Here is a 15,347-nt window from a genome sequence, read left to right on the forward strand (position 1 = left end):
GAGATCTGTACCCCAACTAAGCAGCACAGGTGAGGGAGAAGCCCTAGTCTGAAGAATCCCCAGCCGGGAGCTGCTTTTTGGTGAAATGTGTGTGTGTTTCACTCCCATCAGGTTGCAGTGAGAAGCCCGGGAGGGCTCCTGGGCACCCACTCCTGGCCCAGCAGGTGTGGACACAAGGGCTGGGGGGTCAAAGGTCAGGCAGTGCAGGTAGTCCCTGCACTAAGGCAAAACATCAGGTGAAAACTCTATTTGGTCTTGCCCCGTATGTCTGGCTGGAAACTTGACCCCCCCAAACAGCAGCAGAGGGGCAGAGAAGCAGGGACTTAACTTTTGACAAGTGCAGGCAGAGGAGAGACTTCTGGAGGGCTGGACAGAGGAGGTGTCGCTGCGCTGCTGAGTCCTCATGTGGGGCCAAAGAGAGGAAGGAAGGGGCCCGGTTACCACAGCACACCCTGCTGAGATCCAGAGCGCCAGCCCTGGGAGGGAGGGCTGCAGCAGGCGCTCCGGGAGGAGGCAGCCCTTGACTGGCACAGGCCCTGGGAGAGTGAGTTAATCCTCCGCTCCAAGTTGCGGTTTTCATAACCCGCATGGAATTCCTAACAATGCGATCGGTGTCTGCTTCTACCCATGCCGACATCCCCTTTCTCATCTGTCCAAATTCCATTCCGTTTTGTCTAGCTAATGCAGAAGTGCAGCCAAGCCCCGCGCGGCCCAGGAAGAGCGGGGGCGCCTGAGGCCTTGCTGGAAAGGGGACCGAGATCGCCTGGATGGGGCACCCGTCTCTCAGGCCCTGCAGAGTTTAGGGAAGACGCCGGGGTCAAAACTGGCACACAGGAAGGAGAGCAAGGTCTGGCAAGGAGTCCCCAGAGATGCGAGCCCACGTGCCCCTACAGGACTTGGGCAGCTGGGCAGCTGTGTTCTCTGGGATTTCCACAGGAGCCCAGGGAGTTTCTAAGACTTTCCCCCTACCTCAGACCCACCTTGACAGCTTGATGGAGTAAGAGGCTATGTAGAAGGCCACAGGGTGTGGAGCTGGGGGTGAGCCCTGGGATGGAAGGACAGCAGCCTCCACCTCTAGGCCCAGGCACCCAGGGCCATGTGGTCAGCAGCCCCAGCTGCCCTGCTGCTGCCTGGGGTGGTTCTGCTTTGACCCTTCTTGAGGGGGCACACGTAAATGGGCCCTGGACTCTGCCGGGAAAATGGGGGAAGAGGCGCCCACACTTCACTGTTGGAATGAAGGACCCAGCACCCATACCCACTTTTCACTGTCTTCAAGGTCAGCAATGGCCTGGCCAGGGTGAGGAGTCCTCCTGGGGCACAAGCTCTAAGGGGCACTGACAATTTTGCTATGGCAATAAGTCACATTTTCTTGAAAAAGTCAAAATCAATGCAAAGGACCAAGCAAATATCAAGTTTTTCATTAGAGACAGGACCTCATCAGGTCGGGGTTAGGGTGAGGAGTTGCCTCTGCTTAAAAAATCAGATCACCACGTGTATTTTCCTCTTGGCATTCATTTGGAATTTGAAGAAATATTGTGTTAAGATATGACTTATCTCGATGGCCAGGTTTCTAGAGCCCTCTCCTGTAACCCTGCCCTGGGAAGGGGGCCTGGGAGCTTTGCTGTTCTCCGGGCCTGCCTGCCTGCAGGCTGCACAGAGCAGAAGCCGGCACCCTCGTGGGGCTGGAGGAGGCAAACATCCATTCACGTCTGTGATTAGTAACAGCGGGGCTGTTACTAATGACACAGCCATGTGTCAGCACCTGCTTCTTCCTACAGCTCCTCTCACAGACGTGGCATGACCCACCCAAGCCATGCCCTGGACGACAGCAGGGAGATGGGTCCCCGGGACACAAGCCTGCCCTGAGCAGCAGCCGCTGCCGGACCATTCGGACTCCAGAGTGAGCCGTGAGAGGCTTCAAGGGGAGCCCCACGGAGACTGCAGGGGAGCGGACTCTTGCAACGTCTTAGAAGCTGCAGTCCTTTCGGGGGGCAGGGGGCAGGTGTGGGAGGGAACACCCAGTGGCCTCCGCATCTCCCTGGATGAGGGAGACTGCCAGCCTAGCACCCACAGGCACTCAGTTCACAGCCGCCTTCTGGCTGCCAAGGGCACACCTGCCAGCAGCTTGAGAGGTCAGCCATTGAGCAGTAAAGTGTCCCCTCCCTCCACCTCACCACAAGTCCACCTGGGAGCACAGTCAGGGCCTCCCAAAGGGTTCCGATGAAGCCCCTAGAACATAGTGCTGCCCCGCTCCCAAGTCCTTCTGCTTCTGAAACTTATCATGGGACACGCGGAATTTAAACGATACCCTCTACCAACAGACGATCAAGTCCAAGAAGTCACTGGAAAAAGCAGAAAACCCTCTGGCCAATGAGAAAGAAAAGCTGACCCGAGCAGGCTCAGAGCAACATTGACGGCTGCACAGGCTACGCCGGGACAGATCTCAAATCCATGACCTGATTTTGCACTCTAAGGAACTAGAAGGGGAAGAGCAGAAGAAACCCAACGACAGCAGGAGGAAGGAAATGACGAGGACAAAGTGGAAGATGATGAACGAAACAGAGACGAGAAAAGCGAGAGGGATAATTGGAGAAACCGAAAATCGGTTCTTTGAAAAGACGGACAACATTGGCGGATGGTCAGTCAGACCAAGCAGGGTTAAAAGGAAGACCCAAGTGACCGAAGCTGGCTCGGGCATGGACCCCTCTGTGCAGTTTGGCCGTGCAAGGGAGGATGAGAACCCTGCAAACAACTGTCCCCCACGAGCCAGGTGACGCACGCAACACGGCTTCCTGGGACACGCATTGCTGTGTCCTCACTAGCCCCGCCTGGTTCCGGACTCACATACACAGAGCCAGCTTCCAGGCAGGCCGTGCACCTTTAGATCTGCAGTCTTTTCATCTTCGCAACATCCTTGGGAAGTTGGAGAAAGTTATTTCCGGTGTGGAGAGATAAAAGGAATCCGCCCAAATGTGACTGAGCTGGTGGGTGGGTGGGGGACCTGGGATTTGAACTCAGGTCTCCTGGCCCTCAGCCCAGAGCTCTGATACAATTCCCAGTGTGTCATGTGCACATGAAAACCCCAGGCCTGTTTGTTCCTTTTTCTAAAAAAACAAGAGATTCCAAGCTCATGAAGTAAGACGGAATGCTACATACCTTTTTCAGTTTTTCCAAGAAACACTGCTTTCCCCTGTTTGAAAAAAAGGAGAGAGAGAAAATTAAAAGCAAGGTTAAATACTTTTCACTTAACCGTCTCCAGCTTTTCTCAGAGAAATACTTGGCTGTCGCCAAAAATGTGGTCCTCGGATTGGAAACAGCCTCTTCCAGAGAAACTGGGGGTGGGCGGGGGGCGGGGGGAGGAGAATGGACTTTGTTCTTTACAATCGATCCATTCGGGAAACCTAACAGTATCCCTTCGCGGCACGGGGGCAAGTCAGGTTTTCTTCTGGAACCTGTATTATTCCATGCCGGCTCACGAGGACCCCGAGCCTCAGTCCAGTTCACGGGAGCTGCCAGCACAAGAAAAACAAAATACCCGCGGAACCCAGCTTTGAAACGTGATGCATGGTGTTTTTCCGTCCCTGCTTTTCTACTTTGATGTGAGCCACATGTCGGGGCCGAAAAGGGAGCGGTGGAAAATGCGAACTGGGGGCAAACCAATTAACCTCGCGCGGGAGAGGTGACAGGTACTGGGGCATGGGAAGGCGGGGATCTGACGCTGGTCACCCAGGGCCAGAAGGTCAACAGGAAGGGAAGGAAGTCCCCATAATGAGACCCTAGGGGTGGGGTCGGCATTTTAGAGCCACTGATTTTCCAGGGACCAGGACTCCTACTTTAAGTGGAACCCTGGACAGAGCCAGCACCCCCATCTCTCTACGATCCTGTTTATGCAGCACAAGGGCCCTGGGGGCTGCTGTCCAGCTCTTGGGGTGTCCCTGACACTAGATGCCGTCTTATACTCCGCTCTCCAAGCTGCACCAGCTGCTCTGAGAATGCACCACCTGGGGAGGCCCAGCTCCCCACTTTCCACCAGGGCTGGGAGGGAGAGGAGAGAGGTACCTGTCCCATGACCACTGCTTCACTGTCTACGTGTCCAGCCAGGGCAGACAGACTCGTCAGGCCGAGCTCCCAGGGGACCCTGCAGTTGCCCAGCCACAGACCTCACTTCAAAAGCCAACAGCTAGACCACACTGGAGTTTAGGGGGGCTGGTCCCGCGGGCTCATCCTGCTCTGGACTTTCCCTGGGGAGGGTTTAGTCCTTGCCCAGACCAAGCCAGGCCTGACTTCCTGAGCTGCAGGCTTGCTGGGGAGGCGAGGGGTGGGGTGGGCGAGACTGTTTCCCTCTGCCTGCGAAGGTCTCCTGTGGTCTCTGCGAGCCGGTCCCTCTTCCTTTACAAACATTTTTGCTTTCCACCAACCAGCGGGGTTTTTCCACCTACACTGAGGGACGCGCTACTGTTGCCGCCCCTGGGCTACCGCCTAGCGCAGAGCGAGGCTTCTCAGGGGCTGGGGGGCCGGCAGGGGAGGTTGGGGTAGGGGGCTGAGGTCTGATGGAAACCTCCTTCCCCAAGACCTGGCAAGAGCGGCTCCAGGGTCTCAGCCACAGGAGGGAGGTGGCTGGGGGTGGCTTTCTCCAATGCGGGGACTGTCCCCCTGGGCACTGCTGACATTGTGAGAGGTCATTCTCGGAGGGGGGGGTGTCCTGGGCACTGTCAGGAGACCCCCCCAGTTGTGATGACTACAGATGTCACTAGACATCACCTTCTATCTCCTGAGAGGCAGCACTGCCTGGGCGAGACCCCCTTTGGGTAGGGGGTTCCATTGGCCCCAGGAGCTTGCCTTCCATCCTCACCTGCGCTCCCAGGGTTCCGAGGCACTGGGCACATTTACACACACTGAGCGGGGGGACATAACTCAGACGTGGGGGCGCCCTGCGTGACAGCATATGTGAGGGGCTCCGACAGCCGCCCTGCCTGAGTGGCGTCCGCATGGGCCCGGGCTCCAGCAGGCTTTCCTGCAGGATGTTGGCCAAGAAGCACAGTGTGGCGGCCCCGACAACCTGGGCAGGGTCTGCTGGGAAGGACCGGAGCGGAGCTGCCAAGAGGGTTTAAAAGCTGGAACCCATGCAGGCCAGCTCTGCGGGGGATGGCTGCGGGGTGTTCCTGGTCCTGGTGCGCTCCTCGACTCCTCTGCACAGCTGGCTCCCACGCACCCCTGGCCTCAGTGGGCGGGCGGGCACCCTCTTCCTCCCTTCACCCTCCCCCATGTGTGCAGCTGGGCCCGGATGCTTTGCTGAGCAGGCCAGCCGCCGTCGTCGTGCCGAGGCTGGCTGCTGCGTGGGCTCTGGTCTCTGCGCCCCGGCGCTTTCTGGGGCAGGACCGGCCGCATCTCGGCCCAGACCGGCCTACACATCTCCCTCAGCGCTCCCTTCACTCACTCTCTGTGTGTCCTGCGTTTGTATCTTGCAGGTGAGGCCGCGCCCCTTGCCCTAGGGCACCTTTTTTAGAGCATGCCCTTGTCCTCAGGTGAGGTCTGCGGCACTTCTGTACATGTATTTCTCTCTGACTTTGGAAGGAACACAATTTCATTTTACAAAATCTGGACATAAATAAAGTGAGGAAAATCATGCACAATCCCAGCACCTCATTTTCCTCAAGGCCTATTCACATACTCCCTGATTTTTATAAATTTGGCCCCTCCATACTGCTTGGCCACTGCCTTTAAAATGTTTTGTCCGCAACATCACACTGTGAGGAGACTTTTTCGTGCCATCACAGATTCTCTTAACACTGGACTTTAAAAAAAGACAAACTTCAGGGCCTCCCCGGTGGCGCAGCGGTTGAGCGCTGGGTTGCGAAGCTGCTCGCGGCCTCTGCGGCTCCGGTTCGATCCCCGGCTGCTCCCTGGCCACTGGAGGAGGGTCCCGCATGGCGCTCAGACCTCTCCTGCCGCCCGCTGCTCCCCTCAGCAGTGTCCTTCGGTCCTTCTGCCTGCTCTGCTCCCCGCTCTGGCTCTGGTGAAATCTCTCACCCTCCCGCGCTTCTGACTGTACCCAGTGCTTGTATAAATAAACAAATAAACAAATCTTAAAAAAAAAAAAAAGACAAACTTCACTTTGTAATAATTTTAGGTTGGGGGAAAGTGGCAACAATAACAGCGAGTTCCCACCTGCCCTTCGCCCAGCTTTCCCGAGGCCGCCATCTTTTCAGAGTGAAGGAAACAAACAGCACATTATTATGAATGAAACGTCAGGCTGTGTCTGAATTTCCCATTTCCACCCAGAAGTCTGTTTCTTCATGCAAGGACTGTCCAGGAGACAGCAGTGCATTTATCAATATGACTTTTCATGTCTGTGCTCCACACTATGGAAGTTCCATAATTTATATCATTATTGCTGTTACAAAGGCGCCCCTCAGAGATACTGTGCTTGCAATAAAGCAAGGCACGCAGATTTTTTGGTTTCCTGGTGGATTAAAAGTCATGTTGACACCATCCTGTAGTCTAAAAACAATGTGCATGCCTTAGTTAAAGATGACACAGACAGGAAGTAAATACGTGCTGTTGGAAAAAGGGCTCTGACAGGCTGCTCCAGGCAGGCTTGCCACAAACCCTCAACTGTAAAAGACATAGTATCTGCAAAGTGTGATAAAGTAGGATGGTCTTGTATTTATGATTGCTTATTATTGGACTTGGAGGTTGTTTCTGATTCTTTCCTCTTTTGAAATAATCAGACCATGAAAACATATGCATGTCAGATGAACATCCAGATGCACGAAACCTGGTGCATGTCTCATTTTCTCAGAGGTGACTTCCTGAACACCAACTAGGCTCACAGGTACAGAGGACATGACGCAGCTCCCCACCTGGCCTGCAGAGAGTTTAGTCCAGCAGCAGGGAGCTCATCCACTTCCCTAGACAACCCTGGGCACTGGACTGTAATTCTTGCATATTTTCTTTTTCCACACTCTTTTATGAAAGCACAATATGCACACAGAAGAGTGTATAGCTCATTCATGGACAGTCTCATGCATTTTATAAATGTACGTACCTGAGCTGGGACATAGGCCATTGCCAATACCCTGGGGGGAGGGGGCGAAGGGGCTCCTTTGGAGTGACTTGCTATTTTGATGTTAATATTGGTCATTTTCATTATTAAGATTATCCTGATGTTTGCTCTGCAGATAGAAAAGAGAGCACAGATTCTGACTGCAGGATGAGATGTTTGGGTGAAAAGGAAGAACTTAGAAGATTCTAGAAACTTCTAGAAGACAGCCAGCCAGCATCTGCTCAGAGGTGCTCTGGTCCCAGGCGCAGTGAGGGATTTTGAGCAAGCTCCAGTCCTGGCTCTGGACACCTCACAGGGTCTCTGAAACTTGCTGCCCTCACCTGTAATGTGGGGTCCCTTCAGTATTACTCTTGGAGTCAAGGGAAGGTCAAAACTAGACTAGCACAGGGCCCGGTGCTTCAGAGGGCACCGATCCACGGTAACAATAAAATCAAAATTATATATATATATATTGTTTGCAACATATAGCCACACAGAAGTAATCCCGAGTTGGTGGCAATAGGAGCTGTGGCTCCTGGGTAAAGGGCCGATGGGCTGGGGACCAAGTCAAAGGCCGATTGGTCCTGGGGCAGCAAGGGAAAGGCTTGGCATCCTGGCTCCATTGCTTGACTTTCTCCTGATTTTCTGGATGCTGAAGTCTCTGTGGGGGACACGGCTGGGGTGAGGTCAGTAGGTGTTGGGGCGGGGATGTCACGCTTACTCGGTGTTTGTAACGGGTCAGAAGTTTAATTTCCCTTCCTTTCAACACCTGTGAGAAGGTGGACTGGGCGGGTCCCTGACGCTCTGGACTCATATGCTGCTCTGTGCTCACTTGTCAAGAAGGCAGGAAAACACCCAGCCCTGGTTCCCTGATTATGCTTTTCATTAGCAGGCTCTGCTTCCTGCACAGGGCAGGCGGGGGTCTTCATGCGTGCATGTGTCTGTGCAAGGGCATGCAGGCGTCTCTAGGTCACTAGATCAGGGGGTCTCACCCAGGTGGATGCTGCTCCTAGGGGACACTGGGGGCATCTGTGGTTGTCACGACAGGGGTGCTCCTGGGTGCTCTGGCCTTCAGTGGGTGGGGCCAGAGACATTGCTCACACCCCATCTTTTCCAGAATGGCCCCCCCAGACAGTGACCCGGCCCTGATGTCAGTGGTGCCGACGGTCTGGGTCACTTTTGACACTTGTAGAGCCAGACCTTGCACCCAGCTCCTGGCTCTCATCTCATCCCCAGGTGTCCTTCCTTTGACTTTGCAGGGCTCAGCTCTGCTGCTCAGCCAGCAAGGGCCTCTCCTAGAAGGACTTAAAAATAGGCCATCTTTTTTTTTTTTTTTTCCTTTAGTTTCAGAAATGCTCGAGAGGCTCAGTCCAGCAGAGGAAGCTGCCTTGGTAGTAAGAGAAAACGGAAGTGCCTCTTTCTGATTTCACCAGCTCTTCTGGGGAGAAGGAGGGTGATCCCCGACCTCAGGCATTTCTCTTAGAAGTTTCTCTGTATTCCACTTCTCAGAAGGAAAATGGGCCGGGGCAGGCAGTCACACCACTAAGGCCCCAGGGTTTTGCAATCTGATCCAACAGCTTCAGAAGGGTCAGATCAGAGCCAGGACCCCTGGGCACCAAGTCCTCCAGAGCAGCTGCCCCAGTCCCCCCTCCGTGTGCCCTTTGGCCAAGGGGGAAGTTGTCATAGCTGCAAGGAGATACACCTATAGCTGACTTTTAAAAAAGTGAACAATAAACATCATTTTTGTCCACTTAAGAGTCTCTCACTTTCAGTATCTACAAGAGTTCCTCCCTGCCCCTCCCCCAGCACTGCTGACATTGGGGTCTGGTCATTTCTGATGGGGTATGAGCAGCATCCTTGACTCCCACCCATTTGATGCCAGGAGCACTCACAATGTGACAATCACAGATGTCCCCAGACAAGGCCCAGAATCATCTCCCACCATTGAGAACCCGGGGCTCCAGGATCAGCCAGAGATCAGTGAATCACTTCAAGTGTGTTCCTTTTCAGTACCAAGTTCTGACATCACAGCTAAGTGTAAACTTACTTTATACAAATTTACTTGTGTTGAGATATAATTGACATATAACATTGTGTACGTTTCAGATTGCCGATGTGTTGATCCGATGCATTTATTTATTGCAATCTAAACATTAAGCTTATTTAAACTTTTCTACCCACACCATCCCCTTCTCTGGTGCAAGAGGCTTCAAGGCTCTCATAGAAGAACAAACAACACAGAGATGTTGCAAACTGAGGAAGCTGGGAATGGAGGTGGTGTTGGGGAATGGGGCATGGCGATGGGAGGAGACAGAAGTTGGGTGAGTCTGAAGAACTCGTTTGTCCTCAGCGTGGGGCCTTTTCAATTCAACAAAAATCATGTTTATTGGTTATAAAGGGCTAAATAATTGGTTATAAAGGATTAAATGCTCTCTCAACTTCAAACATTCACCACCCCCACCCCCACCCCTTCCACAAGTTCAGGTGTGGCCGTATTTGGAGAAAGGTTCTTTGCAGATGAAAGATGATAAGGATTGGGAGACAAGATCTGGAGTGGGGGGGCCCCAAATCCAATGACTGGTGTCCTTATAAGAAGCAGAGACCATACACATAGGAGAAGCCAAGTGATGAGAGGCAAAGCCTGTGGGATGTGGCCAAAGCCCAGGATACCTGGGGCCCCCAGAAGCTGGAAGAGGCAGGAGGAGGCCCCCCGGAGCCTGCACAGGAAGTGCAGCCCTGAGACACCTTGACTTTGTACTTCTAGTCTTCAGATGGCAAGAGGATAATTTCTGTTTAAAGCCACCATGTGTGTGGTCATTTATTATGGCTGCCCTGGGAAAGAACATGCTGGTCATTAGGGGCAGAGAGAGAGAGAGAGACTTGGCTATAAGTGTGTCTTTTCTTTTCCTGCACCTGTGACAAGTTGGGAGTGAGAAGGGTTCCCCTCTTCTATTGGACCCACAGGCTCAGAGTACTTGGGGAAAATACAGGAAAAGTACCTAAAACCCTCATGTGTGAGAGGCCCTGGCCTTTCAGGGCTTGATAAATCCCCACTATCTGTGTGGGAGGAAGTGTCTGTGGGCTTCTTCTACCCCAACCTAAATCCATGTAAACTATAGATTTAAGGGGTTAGGAACTGGGCGGCCCAGCATTCCCAAACCTTGGAATCACCCGGGGGGAGGTCCAGAATGCAAGCACATGGCACCCCACCCAGGAGAATGCTAGGTAGCTGGTGCACGTGTGGCCCCAGGAAGAGGTCCCAGGAGACTACGGGGTGGCCAAGGGTGGCCCCAGCAGGCAGCCTGGCACAGGAAAGGCGGTCCAAGAGGCCACTGTGTTCCGGGCTCGCAGGTGGTGAGGCTGGAGGAATAAGTTCCCTCACTCAGTGACAGCAGGAAACAGAAATAAAGAAATGAAAGATTAAATTGCTGCCTTTAAGAAACTTTCCGTGCAAGGAAGGAAGAGAGAAGGGAGGGCTTTTTCAGATGCATAAATAGACTATTAAAGTGTGTGATTTAAGAGCTAAATAATAAACATGCTTTGTTTTGTAAAAGGCCAGATAGTAAATATTTTTGGTTTTGTGAGCCACGTGGTCTCTGTTAAAATTACTCAACTCAGTTGCCACTGTAGATGACACATAATGGGCACACAGTGTGCCAATAAAACTTTATTTGCAACCACAGGCAGAAGGCCAGGCTTGACCCCTCTGGTGGCTGAGTGCAAAGCCCTGAGCTAGACAACGAGCAGCCTCTGAAATTACAAAATGGCAGCTCCTTAAAAGATTAAAATAGGGTTTCCATGCAAGCCAGCCATTCCATTCCTAGATTTCTACTCAAGAGAAATGAAAACACACGTTTACACAGAAATGTATGCACGCATGTCCTGGACAAGTAAGAAGTGGGAACAACCCAAGTGTTCACTCACGGATGAGTGGCTGAGCACAGCGTGGCCCACCCACACATGGCCATGAAAAGGGGGCAGCTCTGACACTTGCTACCACAGGGAGGGACCTTGCACACACGGCGCTCAGGGAGAAGCCGGACACACGAGGCCACGCGGTGTGAGTCCACCAACTAGAAACATCCAGGACAGGCACAGCCACATAAGGCTCGTGGTGCCAGGGGTTGGGGAGAGGAGGATGGGGTGTAGGTTTATTTTAGGGTGGTGAAAATGTCCTAGAATTAGACAGTGACAATAATTGCACAACTTTATGAATGAACTAAAATGCTGAACTGCATACTTTAAATGGAGGATCTTTATGGCTTGTGAGTTATATCTCAATTTTTGTAGTTGGAGTTAAATAAGGCAGGCTTGGGGCCTCCCTGGTGGCATAGGCGGTTGAGTGCTGCACTGTGGAGCTGTCTGCAGCCTCAGCAGTGCGGGTTCGATCCCGGCCCGCTGGGGAGAAACCCACATGGCCCAGCAGACCTCTCCTGTCTCCCCGCTGCTCCCCTCAGCAGTGTATTTCAGTCAGTCTGCCTGTTTTGCTCCCCACGCTGTCTCTGGTGAATCCTCTTATCCTCCCGTGCATCTGGCCTGTACCCCGGTTCTTGTATAAATAAATCAATCTTTAAAAAAAAAATTAAAAAAAAAAAAAAAGGCAGGCCACCGTAGTGGACAGCCTCCACACCAGCTCAGGATGTGGAGTGGACAGGGCCAGTGGCTGGAGCCAGGTAGGTCCAGTCAAAAATGGACTTGCCTGACATGTAGAGAGTTCGGGTCACTCACTGGGGCCAAAGATCCCATGAGGGCAGTGCTGTGTCCTATGTGGAGGGGACCACTATGACTTGTGAGGGTTCCTCTCCATAAAAATCTATTTAAAAAACTTTATGGCCACATGGGTGTAAAGATGACTATGGCCCAGACTGGATTATTATATTTGTGGGTTTCTTTCTGTTTAAAGAAAGACGAAAGAACATTTGTGGGCTTAAGGGACTGAAGGATGATCTGAGGTTCCTGGGTCTTCTGTACCCAAATCAAAGAGCAGTGTCTGGGGGAGGGGAGAGGTGGACTTGAGATTGGGTGAAGTGGGGTGTCTATTCTTTCAAATAACGTCAAGGTCAACACTAGATACATCGTTTTTTCTAGAAGTCGCTGCAGCCAGAAGGAGCTAGTTGGTTTTCCGTGAGACCTCACCCTGCCCAACAGGGCCCTGAAGGTAGAACCTAGCTTCCGAGAGGCCTGGGGAGCCCCAGTGACTCGGGGTCCCAGCAGCAAGGGATTTGAAGCAGGTCTCCGCAGAATGTTCTTGGTTTAAGTGTACATGCTGGGTGGGACCTACAGCGGCCATCCAGGTCCTGCCCCCAGCCAAGGCCCATCACCATCCCTGCTACAGCACCTGCTCCCTGGACACTAACTAAGCCCAGAGACTTCTCTCCAATTCTGAGCAGACACAGGGAAGAAGCAGACTCTCCCACTTCTTTGGTTCCTGGTTGCTTTGTGCCTCCACAAAGTTCATGCCATGAGAAGATGGAGCAGAGATCAGGTGATATATGTAGAAGACAGGATTGCCAGAGACCCCCAGGATCTACAAAGGCCAGACTCTCCCTTCTGGCCTCAGAAGGAACCAGCCTTGCCTAATCCCTGATCTCAGGCTTTGGACCTCCAGAGCTGGCGAGAAGAAATCTGTGCTGTTTCGCTTCGGTTTAGAGCACTTTTTTTTTTTCCAGTGGCCCCTGGGAGAGACTTGGTCTGACTTTTTAGGTAATGGTCAGTGACAAGTGACAAGCATTTGGCCTTAGGGCCCTGCACCCCACACCACTCCATGGTGGAAGGACAGAAGAGAGGTTACCCTGCATAAAGGTTAGCCTGCATAAAGCAGGCTGCCCCATTTTTCTTGTAGAGGGGTTGGCAGTTCAGTCCAAGCTGCCTGCTCTGCCCTTGCATCAGGAAAGCTGCCTGGGACGTGACCATGTGCCAACAGAATTCCTATAAATGTGCCATGGCCCGCAGGCCAGTAGCTAAATGACGTCAAGTTATACGTTGACTACGGTAGTTTCTGCGCAGGGTTTTCGAAGCACCTTTTCTATCTGTAACTCCGCTTTATCTGATAGAATGGCTGCTTCCGCTTTGTCTCTCCCACAAGCTGTCTATGTTGCTTTCGAGCAGCAATGGCCCAATTAGGGTGGTTATGACAGAGACCGTCTGGCCCGCACCCCCTGAAATATTTACTGTCTGCTCCTTTCCAGAGAGAAGGATGGCGTCTTCCAAGCTGCAGGCAGAGGAGCAGACCACCCCAAGGGTGGAAATGAGATTTCTCCTGTGCCCAGCCGTGACCTCGACAGAGCGGAACCATCTGTACGGTGCGAGGGGGAAGGTCCCCAGATTCGCCGATGGGATGTCACTCAGAGGCAGGAGGGCGACAAAGGCAAAGGCACCTGCATTCTGCAAGGACTCGGGAAGCAGCGTTTACCAAAATAATAAATCCTTCATGACGCAATCCAGGCTTCCTGAGATGAATTTACACCCCCCCACACACATGTACATGCACACAAACAAGGTTACACAAATCACAAGTCACACATCTATACAAACACACACACACACTTACGTGTATAAATGTACATGCCTGTGCTTACATGCAAATGGGCACACATGTACACAACAGACAGACGTGTGTTCAATTACATGTGTACATACATACAAATGTGCATAATTGCACACACCCACAACAGGAGCATTGCAGTGTAAGCAGTCTGGTGGGATCCAGTAAACACAGGATTAAATCTAGCAAACTGGGGGTAAAGATGGCTCCAAACAGATGGGGGTTGTCCTAATTCTTGACTGAAAAGTAGATATAAAGATGTATAATTCGCGACAGAACATGAAACCAGGTCTCTCCCTATGCAGACGCTGGGACTGGGTTATTCTCCAGGGTGGGGGGCATCCTGGGCATGGAGGAGGGGGGGCTGGGCAGCATTCCTGGCCCCACCGGCTCAAATGCCAGGAGCACCTTCAGTATGACAACCACAGGTGTCCCCGGACACAGCCTGGTGTCCCCTGCAGGGTGGGCAAGATTACTCCCATTGACAACAACAACCACAAAATGCGGGAAAGTGAGCAACATCTACAAGGTGGGGCTTGCACAGAGCTTGACCGGCCGCAGCTGCAGGTCAGGATGGAAGCCTCCCTGTGGGGTCCCACGTGGGCCTGAATGCTTTCAGAAGATACACCTGGGCCTCCGGGTTCCTGTCTGTAAGACAGAGGTGTCTGTGCCCACTTGAAGAGCTCCTGGCTCAGAGAAGCGCTCACCCCACATGACCCGGCACTCGGGGGCCTCCTGGGGGCCACGGAGAGAGATGGCCCCTGAGCTGACTTGGCTGCACGCAGAAAGTACCGAAGGTTTTCTAGGAACAGATAACACCCCCCTACTCTCCCCCAGCTGTGCGTGATTCAGCAGCTTTTAGCATTTTTACAGAGCTGTACAGTATCATAACTGCTGACTAATCCCATTAGCTGTTCCCCTTCTCTACTAGCCCCTGGCAACCACTCATCCACTTTCTGATAATTTCTGCTGGAAGGTGCCTTCACCATCACAGCTCCTGCCAATACTGAATTGGACAGCAGCAATTAAATATTGAAAATCTAATCTCTGAGTCAATGCAGTCCTGTAAAGCCTGAAGTACTTTTCTGCTTTTGCTGAATAGGTAGAATATTATGCAGCTATGAAAAAGGATGGGTTTGCTCTCCAGGTACTGGTGTGTGACACTCCTGGGAGGAACTGAGTTGTGTCAAAAAAAGCAGCTTTTGGGGAGGGAGGAGTGGGGAAAGGAAGGATTAGGGTCAAAATAAAGGGGGATGCAATTGTATGGGGAATATAACCAAAATGAAAATGCATACATTGTGCAAAAATGAAAAAAAAAAAGCATCTTTTGTAATGTAATGGATACAATGTGCCTCACAGCCCTGAGCCCCTCCCATAGCAGACCTCAGGGCTGGTGGAAGAGGCAGAGGCAGGGTCAATCAGAGAGACCAGAAGTTCCCCTCACATGTGGATGTTCTCAGCCACTCTACTTCTCCATTCTCTGCAGAGAATGATCTAAACAAGGGATTGATATTGACCTCTTATGGCTCTGTGCAAGAAATTCAACGAAACACAGCCTGGAAGAAGTTGGAAAAGCTGAATGAATGTGATGGATGACAGCTGTTGGGGCCATAGCCCCAACTTCTGTAGTCCTGAGGAACAGCGAGCACCCAAGATGGGAGATGCTTTGTCCCACCTCCAAGCCTGGGTCTAAACGAAAGCCCATTACCCCTGTGCCGTGTGGTGTCCCGGTAAGACTCTCCTGCCACCCATTCCTCA

The 15,347-nt window shown here is 52.4% G+C and overlaps 1 protein-coding gene across 1 annotated transcript in view; it reads right to left on the reverse strand.

Moving 5' to 3' along the window:
• Positions 1-15,347, reverse strand: part of GNG7 (G protein subunit gamma 7) — a 134,499-nt gene that overhangs the window by 24,789 nt on the left and 94,363 nt on the right. Inside the window, exon 3 of the mRNA XM_037505021.2 lies at positions 3,157-3,190. The gene's annotated coding sequence lies outside the window, so the exon portion shown is untranslated. The remainder of the gene's footprint in view (positions 1-3,156; positions 3,191-15,347) is intronic.

The sequence above is a fragment of the Talpa occidentalis genome, unplaced genomic scaffold, assembly GCF_014898055.3.
Source record: "Talpa occidentalis isolate TD23 unplaced genomic scaffold, MPIMG_talOcc4v2.1 talOcc4.12, whole genome shotgun sequence".
Lineage (NCBI taxonomy): Eukaryota > Metazoa > Chordata > Mammalia > Eulipotyphla > Talpidae > Talpa > Talpa occidentalis.